At 39.0% G+C, this 13,766-nt stretch overlaps 1 non-coding gene and 1 pseudogene across 1 annotated transcript; both read right to left on the bottom strand.

Annotated features, from left to right (window-relative positions):
* Positions 1 to 1,114: 1,114 nt before the first annotated feature.
* Positions 1,115 to 2,074, bottom strand: LOC136406296 (ras-related protein Rab-13-like; annotated as a pseudogene).
* Positions 2,075 to 7,607: 5,533 nt separating this feature from the next.
* Positions 7,608 to 7,683, bottom strand: TRNAD-GUC (transfer RNA aspartic acid (anticodon GUC)). Its single transcript has one exon. It is a non-coding gene; the product is annotated as a tRNA-Asp (tRNA).
* Between the last annotated feature and the right edge of the window lie 6,083 nt (positions 7,684 to 13,766).

Here is a 13,766-nt window from a genome sequence, read left to right as displayed (position 1 = left end):
TTCAGCAATTAGGGGATGTTTCTATTAAAATGTGTTTGTCCATCTTGTAAGTACCACCCAAAGGTTCTGTTAACTTGACCACTGTGCTTTGCACATAGTAAATGCTCAATAAATATTTATGGATAAACGAACCTGTTCTGTGTCTTATTTCCCTCATCTGTAAAAGCAGATAACAATGCCTACCAGCTACCTACAGAAAATGCTGGCAGAATCAAAGATGCTTACAGAAATCACTGTATACCAATACTAAGTCCCATTATTTCCCGGAGGCCAAGACTGTCACTTTCCCTGGGGAGGTCCGAAGAGAATTCTTCTTTAAAAAATAATAAATATTAAAAAAAAGGAAAAGTCCTGCAATCTCCTTGAAAAGGCTTTGCTGCCAATGATCCTCTAAACCCATAATGGAAAGAGTGTGTCCTCACCTTCAAGTTCAGAGATGCTCTGCTCCTTGCTGTTTTCCTCATCAATTAAACAGCTGGAGAAAGGAGAAAGCTGTGGGACTGGTCCTGGCATCACAGAAACCAGGCCAAGTTCAGGCAGCCCAGCCACCTTAGACGTAGGAGTAGGTTTATGTGCAGAGAGCAATTCTGACAACGATGACAGTTGCCCAAAATAAGGACATGTGCTTTTATACACGGAGATCAACCATGCACACTGACAGGGTAGGACCAAACTTTCAGAGGATGGTGCCGAGCCAGCCTTTCACAGGACCCTAATACCTGATCCAGTAGCAAAAACAAACAAACAAAAAAAAACCCCCCAAAAAACCCCACAATTACTTCTTTACATTTCTGTTTGCCCCGGAAACCCAGGGAACATCTGAGGCTCTGGGCCATCTCTTCTTCCTTTTCTCTTCCCTCTCTTCCTGCCTCTTTCTTACCTTTTTTAATTTCTTCAATTCTTCTCCTTCTTGCATCTTCCCTCTTTGTTCTCCCTACCTTTCTTCTTTTCCTCTTTCCTTCTCTCATTTTTTCCCCAGTTTCTCCCCATTCTTTCACCATCTACCCATCTTTATACTTCTCCAGCCTTACTGCTATATCTCCCCATCCAGCCCCTTGACCCAGCTTCCCCCACCTTCGACTCCAGGCTTAGGGTGGAGAGCAGAAAAGGGTTCTCAGCCCGGGGAGCACTTATTTGTGCTCTTTTTGCCACTAGTTTTCAGGTTAGCACCAGAGGCGGATTAAGGTCGGTTGAGGCCCGGGTGCAGAAGAAAATATTGGACCCCTTAAAAAAAAGAGAGAGACAGGGAAAATAAAAATACACGTTAACCATATTTTTAAATAAATGAAAAATATTATGTACTATTAATGTTAAAATTGCACATATGAAACCAAACTTGGTGTCATTAGAAAAAAGTGTCAGGTTGGGGTTTCGCGGGGCCCTTCAGAAGTCGGGGCCCAGGGCGCGCGCCCGGTGCGCCCACGTTAAGTCTGCCTCTGGTTAGCGCTGTAGGGCTTGCTGCCGATTCCTAATCTCTGGCCTCCTGACTTGAGCAAGATGCTTGTACCATGGAACTGAAAGTTTCATCCACATTCATCCTGGATTTGGCACTAGTCTCAAAAATCGGATTCTGTGCTCCTGAGCCCACTTACATCGCTTCCTCCTTCTGTACCTTCCTCTTGGCCTCCACCTCATACTTGTTCCCCAGCAGGAGGCGCTTCACCCCAGCTGAGGCATTCTTTTTGATGTTGTCCACCCAGTTCTGAATATTCTCAAGGGATTTTTCATCTGTGATGGTGTATATTGGAATAATGCCCTGGAGGATGGCATAGTTCCAATGGAGCTTTGGACCATACTCCCTTGTTTAGGCTTCCCACTGCTAAGTGAGTCATGACTCCGCTGTAAGAGGCAGTAATTATCGTCTTGAATCTTTCTTGGACAGCTGTGTCCCAGATTTGCAGCTTGATCTTCTTCACCTCTATATCTACAATGTGCATCTTGAAATCAATTTCGAGGGTGGAGATATAAATCTTGTTGAACTTGTCCTCTGCAAAGTGAATGATATAACAAGTCTTGCAACCCCCATGTCCCCAATCAGCAGCAACCTGAAGACATGGTCGGAGATTTTGACCATTGACCATGGCAAACACTGAAGGAGCCTGCCAGGGTTCCCAGGGGCTGAATTCTTAACCTTACAAACACACATATATGGTCCATAGATATTCTACTAAGGTGCCAAGATAGTTTCATGGGAAAAAGGTAATCTTTAATAAATGGTGGTGAAATAACTGAATGTCCATATAGAGTAAAATGAATCTTGATCTTTGCTTCACACCAAACACAGAAGTTAACATAAAATGTTTTATATATCTAAATGTAATACCTAAAATTATCAAATTTTTAAAAATAAACACAGAAGAAATTTTTTTGTGGTTTTGGAGTAAACAACCTTTTTTTAGACAAGGTAGTAAAAGTATTCAGCATAAATTTTAAAAATTATTAAATTTGACTTTATCAAAGTTAAAATTTACTGCTTCTCAAACAACTATTAAGAAAATAAAAATTCAAGTCATTCATAGGGGAAGATATTTGTGATACATATATCTGAAAATATTCATGATCAAAATATATAACAACTCATACAGCTCATGAATAAGAAGCCAAACCATTTAATAATAAATAGCAGAAAATTTTGAATAGGTACATCATAGGGGAAAGTATATAATTGGCTAATTAGCATAGTAAAATATGTTCAAGGTCATTAATAGCTAGATGAGTCCATACCTTTAATTCATCAAACATTATATTTGAAAATAGAAATTTTCAACTGGTGTGCCACAAGAATTTTTAAACATTCACTACTGGACTATTTAGTCAGAAGCACTGATCTCTTTTTCCTTAAATTGTCAAATAAAAAAACAACAACAGTTAATACAATAGCCATCCAGTGTGAATGCCCTGCCTTGAACCATAAATACGTAGGTCATATAATAGAGTTGCATCTTATTGGTCACGTTGCATAATAAGGTTGTGTTTGATTGGTTAATTCTTGGTACCAGAAATCCTTGCATACAAGTACAAGCACCTGATTTTCTAAAAAGTCACTTTGGAGCAAAAAGGGTAGGTAATCACTGTTTTGATTTTTTATAATTCAATCAAAATTATAGCTATTATTTTGTCAGGTTGGCAAAAAATATATTTTTTTGGTGTGCCACAGAATTTTAGTAATTAGTTTATGTGTGCCATGAGGTGAAAAATGTTGAAAATCTCTTCTTTAAAAGGATGCATATAAGGTCCTGGCTGGTTGGCTCAGAGGAAGAGCATCAGCCCAGTGTATTGAAGTCCTGGGTTTGATTCCTGGACAGGGCACACAGGAGAAGCATCCATTTGCTTCTCCACCCTTCCCCCTCTCCTTTCTCTCTATATCTGTCTTCCCCTCCCGCAGCCAAGGCTCCCTTGGAGCAAAGTTGGCCTGGGCGCTGAAGACGGCTCTGTGGCCTCAGCCTCAGACATTGGAATGGCTCTGGTTGCAGTGGAGCAACACCCCAGAAGGGCCAAGCACTGCCCCCTGGTGGGCATGCTAGGTGGATCTTGATCTAGTGTATGCAAGAGTCTGTCTGCCTCCCTGCTTCTAACTTCAGAAAAATAAAAAAAAAAAAAAAAAAAGGATGCATATTTGAGGTGATGAACACAATATACAAATGATGTATTATAGAACTGTACACCTGAAACTTATATAATTTTATTAAGCAATGTCACCTCAATAAATTCAATTTTAAAAATTAGAAAAAAAGAAAAAGAAAAAGAAGTGCATCAGACTTGGTTCCCCCAGAAACAAAGTCTGAGATGGAATTAGGAGTTTGAAAACCTTCCCCAGCACATTGAAAAGCGGGCTGGGGAAAGGGAATGTCACTCCACAAATGATCCCAGAGCTGTGGTAGTCAACCTGGTCCCTACCGCCCACTAGTGGGCGTTCCAGCTTTCATGGTGGGCGGTAGCCGAGCAAAGTATAAATAAAAAGATAGATTTAACTATAGTAAGTTGTTTTATAAAGATTTATTCTGCCAAACTTAGCAAAAATCCGATGTAAAGTACTTGGTAAGTAATTATTATTATATGCTTTAACTTGCTGTAACTCTACTTTATAAATTTTATAAAGTCGTTACTTCCCTACTTTATAAATCACCATAACTGTGGAACCGGTGGGCAGTTAGAAAATTTTACTACTAACAGAGATACAAAAGTGGGCGGTAGGTATAAAAAGGTTGACTACCCCTGTCCTAGAAGATAGCTTATTCATAGAAACCCAGGGGGGCAAAACAACCACTCACTGAGATTTATTTATTCTATTTAAATCTGGTGAGAGGACAGGTGAGGTGCATTCGGACCTTGTTGGCTCTATCAAGACAGCAGCACGCACGCTCACCAGGCCCAGGGACTGGTTGTAGGCGGCTGCTGACAATTGCCTTTAGTTGAGGAGCACAATTCTTTCATCCCTCTTTTCCTTCCCTGATACACAACATTTCTCTCTGCCACTTCCCTCATAGAGGACCCACTCTCTGCAGGCTGGGCTTGGTGTGAGGGGGCACTTCCTGTGCTAATGCCAACGGCCAGCGTGGGCTGCTGAGCCCATGGTGCAGAGGGATGCCGGGGCCACTGGCTGCCGGGCTAAGCCAGGGCCCGGGCTAGGCTGTCGACCTTGCTTTCTCTGGGTCTTCAGTGGGAATGTAGCTGGCCCAGGTTGGTTTTGTGTTTAATGCTGTAGCTATTGCTAGAAGAGCCTCTCTCTCTCTCTCTCTCTCTCCCTCTTCAAGCTGTACTTTTATAAAAACATGTCATATACTGTATATGTAAAAAATCTCAAGATGGTAGAAAGATGTATGAATGAAATAAGTAGTGTTTATTTCTACTTATTTTATTACAAACCTTGCACCAGGTACTTACACACGTGCACTAGTTTTCAACTATAGAATCAGTGTGACTGCTTTCCAACTTGGTCCTGCAGACCCCTCCCAGCCCTTTCCTCTGCCCCTCACTGCGTCCCTCCCTTTACCTTCTAATAAATAAAAGAATCAGTGATCCAGAAAAAAATAAAATAAAAAGCATTATACTATATATAAGATACTGTATCTGGATCTGCCTGCTTTTTCATATCGTTATTCAAATGAATGCCAATATGGCAACTCTTAGGATCTGTCACCAATGTGAAACAAAGTGCCGTCTTCACCTCAAAATTGAAGGTCTTGAATATGAAGAAGGAAGAATCCGACACTCTTTTGGAGCCAGTAATATTGTCCGGACTCCATCTGTTGCTCCAATTAAAATTTTACATTTACAGATACAAGACTCCTGTCAACAATGCTGCAGTATTCTTCGCTGATTTATTCTCTCAGTCACTCACAGAATGTGGCGCATTTCCTGCCACTTTGCTTCATCATTTCTTGTTTCTGAGGCTCAGAAGACACCAAACCCATCTGAAATTTTCTTTCTAGAAACTGAAGCTCACCATCGGCATAAAAAATTTCAAAGATAACTAACACAGAACCCTTTCTTCTCAAAAACATAATTTGAATAAAATAATTTTAAAAGGTTCTTTAAAGTTTTTTTTTTATGTCAATTAACCTAAATTAGAAAAAAGAGTGAACTGCAACAAGGCAGTGTGGGCAGGGGCAGGAAGGCAGGAGACAGGCTTGCTGGGCGGAGCTTGCTCGCTCTACCGCTGCATCGCCAATTCTGCCTTCAGTGCATGGAGGTAAGAGATTATTTGATGTGTTACCAGCAAATCACTTGACAGGGAACCTAGAGGCTGCCTGTCCCAGGGCTGGTCAGTGCCGGGTTCCACCATGCGGGGTGGATTCAGTGCCCTGCCGCTCTTGGCTTCCCTGTTGGGGGTCAGTGGGCAAAGGCACTGAGTCCCCACCGGCCACAGCTAAGCAGAGAGCAGGAGGCTTCTTCTTAAAAGATTCTTTAAAGTTTTAAAGGTAAATGACACTAATAAAGGAGAAGCATAAAAGGAAAATTAAGATAAGTTTTAAAAAGTACCTAGTAAGTATAACAAAATTTTATAAATTAAAAGTTTTTTAAACAAGTGTCTATTAATTATTACCTTTCCCCTCTTAAGCTTAAAAAGGTTTTATTTGGTTTGGCTCAACATATATTATTTTTTATAATTTTTTATTGAATTTATTGGGGTGACATTGGTTAATAAAATTATACAGGGTTCAGGTACACAATTCTACAATACACCTGACAACATGTATTATTTACTTAAAATTAAGTATACCCCAAAAGCAAAATGGTATGCTTTTCATGTTTCTCTAGTGATTTAAAACAAATTTTCAAGCACTGCTGTATTTTGAATCATATTTATAATGATTTACCAGAGTAGTTAACAACATCAACTACATCCAACTTCTACATATTTTATGTAAAATATATCAAGCATACGTTTCACATATTGAAAAATAATTTTCAGGAAGTATTTCTTTGGATTACAAGGACTTCAAATAATGCAGATTAGATGTCTTTTATTATATAGCCTCTCAAAGTAGAAGTTTGAAAAGTTTTGAAAATTTTGAAAACCAGTAAAAGCAGTGCATTAAGTGTTAATCCTGGACCAACATCAGCATATTCTCAGAATGTCTCCATTCTGCTTAAAAGGCCAAGACCAAGCGGTGGGTGAGACATAATAGTTGCAGTGTCCACATAGCCAACACTATGAAGGGTCACAGGCTTGGTGACCTTTATGACATTTCACTACAAGTTGTGTCCACATCAAAATGTTTTGGCTTTTCCCTGCAGTTTGATCAGAAAATATTTTCCTTTTAGAAATGCTAGCTTAGCATCTAGGTTAATAGAGGATTTTATCTAAACCAGCCAATATTTCTTTTTTAGAAAGAAACCACAGACATAAATATGGTTTGAGATGACTAATCCTCATAACAAGGAAGAAGGAAGTTTGGCAAATTAAAGCTCATAGGGATTTTTGATGAAGAAAATGCTTAAATTCCCTTCTCTTTCCCTTTGAGAGACAAATTTAATAAACCTATTAAGCCCAAAACCTTTTCTCAAAAAAGTAATAAAATTCATACAGCACACACCTATCTATCTACTTCTGAGATTAAAAAATAGTAACATTTTGTTGTATTCATCTCAGGTCATTTTTAATTTTACAAAAATGATATAGATACTGCAGCCCCACTCATCAGTCATTTCCCCTTCACAGCCCAAATTCTAGAATGATAGTGTCGGTCTCATTAATGTTATAAACCTTTACAATACATGCATGTTTCTATAAAGAACAGATACAATATTACTATTCTGTGCTTTGTTAAAGCATCCTACTAAACCTGCTATGCTTTTTTTTTTTGTATTTTTCTGAAGCTAGAAACGGGGAGAGACAGTCAGACAGACTCCCGCATGCGCCTGACTGGGATCCACCCGGCACGCCCATCAGGGGGCACGCTCTGCCCACCAGGGGGTGATGCTCTGCCCCTCCGGGGCATCACTCTGCCGCGACCAGAGCCACTCTAGCGCCTGGGGCAGAGGCCAAGGAGCCATCCCCAGCGCCCAGGCCATCTTTGCTCCAATGGAGCCTTGGCTGCGGGAGGGGAAGAGAGAGACAGAGAGGAAGGAGGGGGGGAGGGGTGGAGAAGCACTCCCCTGTGTGCCCTGGCCAGGAATCGAACCCGGGACCTCTGCACGACAGGCTGACACTCTACCACTGAGCCAACCGGCCAGGGCCCTGCTATGCTTTTTAATCCAAAGTATGCTTTAAATCAGTGGTCCCCAACCCCCGGGGCCGCAGACCAGTACCGGTCCGTGGGCCATTTGGTACCAGTCCGCAGAGAAAGAATAAATAACTTACATTATTTCCGTTTTATTTATATTTAAGTCTGAACAATGTTTTATTTTTTTTTAAATGACCAGATTCTCTCTGTTACATCCATCTAAGACTCACTCTTGATGCTTGTCTCATAAGTTCAACAATTATATTTTAAAAAACCACAGTTTTTACGCTGGTCGCATAATTTTATTTTGTGCATTTATCCGTCCCACCCTAAATAAAGGCCAGTCCGTGAAAATATTTTCTGACATTAAACCAGTCCGTGGCCCAAAAAAGGTTGGGGACCACTGCTTTAAATTCTTACCCATGTTAATCCAATTAAACTGAGCTGTTTCATTTTAGTTCTGTATTATGAGGTTGCTTATCAGTATGACTACCGAGGGACAGTAGTCTTAACATCTTGCTATTCAGCATTTCATGAGCATCCTTACCTATCACTTCTTTATGTACATGGACATTTAGAAAGGCAAGATGTGCACATCTTTACCTTCAAGTAAGTGTTGCTAAATTGCTTTCCAAGGTGCTTATTTACATTTGTGTTTTCTCCAGTTGTGTCTGAGTTCTCATGTCCCCACATCCTCACCAATAGTCAGTGTTACCAGATTTATCTATTGTTGCTCATCTGACGGATATGGAATACTAACTCATTGTAATTTACATTTGATTTGTTGATAACATGAAACTAAGTATCTACTAAATTGCTATAAATTACTTTCTCTTATTCTAGTTAAATTTTCTATTGATTATTTGTCTGTGTCTCACTGATAGATAGTTTTTGATATATTTCAAATATTACTTATAGAAGAGCAAGACTTTCATTGTGTGTAAAATTAATCTGTTGGATCACTTAGATGTGCCAATCTAATTTTACTGAATCTTTGTAGAAAAGTTTTACAATTTTTTTAGTTCTATTCTTAGCCTCAGGTCTTACTCCTCATTATTATACATATTTTCTCTTATCCACTCTAATATACCTCAATATATCTTTCTCCCTAACCTATCTCAAACAGAGACAGTTTAGTTCGTGTTTAAGAGGACGAGGCAGGCTCTAGGCCAGACTGGTATCTTAGCTTTGAATGTCAGCTCTGTAACATCTTAGTCATAGAACAACGGGCAAACTATGATATATAACTTCTCTGTGCTTCAGTATTTTCATCTGTTGAATGTACAGGTTAATAGTACTTACCTCATGAAATTACCATTGTAGTGGAATAACCTATTGCATGGCCTTGGATGGGAACACAGCCAACAAGAAAAGAATGTTTTGCCAAGAAAGTTGTTTTGTGACTTGAAGGCGAGTCACTGAAACAAGTCTATGTGACTGAAGGCAGTTGCTGGGCTTTTCTCAGTAAAACATTCTCATAAGATTTCAGTACCTTCCAAGGTTATCCCTTCAAATAAAGAGAGTAATGTTGTGGGATCCATAGAAGCAATAGCAATTAATGCCTTCTGATATTCTGTTGTTACTAAGCTATCTTGCAGGTGCACTCTATGTATCTTTAAGCAAAAGTTACTCTTGATGTTATGCCAATTTCTCAGTAAACAAGCTTTTTGAAGTCTTGTGAATAAAATTAGGACACTGCATGAACTCAGGGCCATTTGCCTGAGCGAGCGGTGGTCCTTTGCTAGTCCTTGATGATTCCGTCTGCTGATCTCTCTCTCTGCGCCCCCAACTCACAACAACATACCATGAAGATAGAACCCTTAGCACAATGGCTAGCACAGAGTAAGCAATCTATTTTAGCTGTAATAAATATACTATAAAATATTTTTAAATTACAATAATATTTAGAACCTTTAAAACCTTTACTATAACTATCTTTAATAAAGATATCAAATATCCATAGCTTCACAGAATCTGCCCCCCCCCCCAATTTTTAATTACTTTGCCGATTTTGACATAAGGCCACAGATTCTTTGATATGCTTATCCCCGTGTAAAGCTTAATTTCTTTTCCCTTAGACATGGAATGAATCTAGTGAGTCTTTTCCAACAAATAAGGTATGCAGGGAAAACACAGTCACTTGACAGTGAAACAACCTGGCCCTTATCACCTTAACCAGATATCAAGCCTGACATCCTTAGTAATAAATAATGTTAATATCATGTACCCCAGCCTGGCCAGTGGTGAGGTGGTGACGTAGTGAATTGAGCATCAAGCCACTGTGCCGAGATTGCTGCCTGGAAACGGGTTTAAGGCAGGTATGAAAAGCAATCAATGGATGAACAAGTAAAGTGAAGCAATGATGCCTCTCTCTCCACTCCCTCCTTTTTCTTTCTCTCTCCGTCTCTCTCTTTCCTCCATCCAAAAAATATTGTACCCCATTATGTGTGATAAGTAGGGGCACTTCTGTGAGAGCTTTACCTGAAGTTCATAACCCCAGTCTATTCTTGGAAAAACATCAGACATATCCAGATTAAGAAATCTACAAAATACTTGACCAATACTCATCAAAAGGGCAATAGTGAGACAAAAAAGACTACAGTTTTGTTCATGGTACTGTAATAATGAACTAAGTTAATCTCTTAGTTTTGATAAGTACTGTATATGGCTATGAAAAAAAAATTAACATTAACATAAAAGGTGCATGGAAACATTGCATGATATTTTATTTATTTTAAATTTTATTTATTAATTTTAGTGAGAGAAGAAGAGAAAAAGAGAAAGGGACAGGAACATCAATTTGTTCCTGTACGTGCCCTGACCGGGGATCTACCCGACCGACAACTTCTGTGCTTTGGGAAGATTGAACTAGCTAGCCAAGGCTATTTTTTAATATTCTATTCAAGTACAATCACTGCTCTTAAAAATTAGGGGATATTTTATTGCTTCACAATCATTTTGAAATATCCCCTAATTTATGTGAGCAGCATATTACCTATGGCCTAAAATGACTCCCACACATTAAAGTTACTTATTGCTTTAATTTTCTTTTATTACTGGCTTTAAGGCATTGAAACTTTTAACTTGCTCAAAAAGGTTTACATATGCATGTGTTACTGTTATTTTGTGATCATTTTAGTACAAACTGATAAAAATCAACTAAGGAACCAGAAAATCTAAGGTAATAATACAGCACAATACAATCAATACTGACACTAGAATGTGTCAGAGAATGTTTTTTAAATTTATTTAGCAAGAGAGACAGACAGACAGACAGTCAGATGAGAACAGACAGATAGAAAGAGGGATGAAAAGCATCAATTCATAGTTGCCTCACCTTAGTTGTTCATTCATTGCTTTCTCTTATGTGCCCTGATGGGGGAGATGGGGCTTCAGCCCAGTCAATGACCCCTTGCTCAAGCCAGTGACCTTGGGGTCAAACCTGCAATCTTGGTCATGTCTATGATCTCACTCTCAAACTGGAAACCCATACTTAAGCTGGTGAACCCTCGCTCAAGCCAAATGAGCCTACACTCAAGCCAGAGGAGCCCCGATGCAAGTAAGATGAGCCCGCGCTCAAGCAGGTGACCTTGGGGTTTCGAACTTTCGAACCTGGGTCTTCAGCATTCCAGGTCGACCCTCTATCCACTGTGCCACTGCAGTGAAATTTTATTTTAAATCTACCTAAATTTTCTATTGGAATAATTTTATAGGATTATATACTTTACAATATTTTCTGAGGTTCATAGAAATCAATTTTAAAACTTCAATTTTTACAAACAAAATATTTAATTACTTTAGTTATGTATCTTTATGTACTTTCAAATTATCAATTTGAGTAATAATTAATTATATAAGGCAATATAAGAAATTTAAAAAATTTTACCCTTTTCAGTCTTTGTGCAAAATCCCAGATGTTTCATAATTAATGTTTCCTACTTGTAACCTGAATTTGAATAGTAGAGAATGAAATCAGCCATTCTTTTTTTCACTTTGACATTCTAGTAACAAAAGGTTCTTAAACAGAAAAGGTTTTCACCTTGTAATCTTAACCTTAAAGTTAATTTTTCTTAAAACTATGGCAATTGGAGACAAATCCTTTTTGGCTTCCTTATTTCTAGCTAGAAATAGCTTCAAGTACAGGAAATAGTTTTTTGGGTTTTTTAGTTTTAATATATAAATCTTTCAGCCCTCTATTGACTACTACTATTTTTTTTTTTTTTTTGGCATGAAGTTAGTTAGTTTTGGCATGATGATAATTTGTTTATTGTCTATAATTAAGCTTATATTAAACAAGCTGTTGTTTCTCAATCAGAGCCTTTCCTACTTTTCCCCATCAGAATGCTTCTGTAAACAAGAAAAGGAGATACTGATAAACAGGATTATTAAAGTAGGGTTCAGGGTCATGATAACAAATCTGATTTGTTTTCATAATTATATTAGGCATATTTATTTCTTCTTCACTAAGTTTCATGTGTCTTACAAAATAAAAGTTAAATGACTCTACAGAATATTTAATTTTCCACTTTAGAGAAGATGCTTTCTAATAGAAAATCATTTTGTGATCAGTTCTCTAAACACTCATTTAAAAAAAAATTATTGATTGGTTTTAGAGAAACAGACAGAAGGAGAGAGAGAGAAAGAGAGAGAGAGAGAGAGAAGCATTTATTTGTTGTTCCACTTAGTTGTGCATTCATTGGTTGCTTTCAAACGTGCCCTGACTGGGATTGAACCTGCAACCTTGGTGTTTCTGAGTGATCCTGTATCTAACTGAGCTAACCGGCTAGGGACTAAACACTATTTTTTTTTTAACTCAAGTAGTGCAGCTCCACATCTGTTCTGACAGAGGATCCAAAGGGGACTAGGAAGAGTTAGTTAGCCAAACTTTTTTTTTTTTTTTTTCATTTTTCTGAAGCTGGAAACAGGGAGAGACAGTCAGACAGACTCCCGCATGCGCCCGACCGGGATCCACCCGGCATGCCCACCAGGGGCGGTGCTCTGCCCCCCCAGGGGGCGATGCTCTGCCCATCCTGGGCGTCGCCATATTGCGACCAGAGCCACTCTAGCGCCTGAGGCAGAGGCCACAGAGCCATGCCCAGCGCCCAGGCCATCTTTGCTCCAATGGAGCCTTGGCTGCGGGAGGGGAAGAGAGAGACAGAGAGGAAAGCGCGGCGGAGGGGTGGAGAAGCAAATGGGCGCTTCTCCTATGTGCCCTGGCCGGGAATCGAACCCGGGTCCTCCGCACGCTAGGCCGACGCTCTACCGCTGAGCCAACCGGCCAGGGCCTGTTAGCCAAACTTTTAATGATACTTTTTTTTAAAAAAGGAAGGAAGAAAACACCAAAAATTTATATCAGTTATTTATTAGTATCTTGATTACCCCTGAGGGTAAACTTTCTATCTTAAAATTTCCTGATCTTCCCTTCCATGGCCATGACATGAAGCATATATAAGAAATGGTAGTTCGAAGAAATTTCAAAACACTTGGGATTGATACTTCAGAATATCATTTTTATATAATGAATAAAACTATGTAATCTTAATAGAATGGTGATTGGAAAGTAGCTTTTTCTCACTCAGCATATTTGTTGCTTATAACTGCCTACTTTATTCAAACTGGGGGATTTGTTGAACACCTCATTGAATGTTAACATCCAGAAATGTGGCTACATATTATCAGGACACACAGCATTTTTCCACTTTATAAGTCTGCTAATAAATTATATGTCAACTGAGTGTATCCACTTGTGAATATGTGTGTGTGTGCGCATGTGCCCGCACGTGCAATTTGGGGGCCGTGATATTTTATCAGAACTAAGTGTCTGAATAAGAGGGTCTAGAATTGAGAAAACCTTAGGCAAGCCATCCATAGTTCAGCATCTTTCTTTTCCTTTCTGAATATCTCTTTTCACCCAGAGTTCAAAAGAAAAAAACCACTCGGCCAGGTATGCTGGACAACTCCTTAAACATAATTTAATCTTCCATCAGGGAATTTATTCTCCAGGAACAAAGTCACTTGAGAATCTTTTAACCAGGCTTACCCACAGATTTCAGAAGATACTGTTTTGACCAATAGCAATGTTTTTAAATTAATTTA

Source organism: Saccopteryx leptura, chromosome 5 (assembly GCF_036850995.1).
Source record: "Saccopteryx leptura isolate mSacLep1 chromosome 5, mSacLep1_pri_phased_curated, whole genome shotgun sequence".
Classification (NCBI taxonomy): domain Eukaryota; kingdom Metazoa; phylum Chordata; class Mammalia; order Chiroptera; family Emballonuridae; genus Saccopteryx; species Saccopteryx leptura.
Note: the sequence above shows the minus strand (reverse complement) of the source record. Positions and strands in the feature narration are given on the sequence as shown.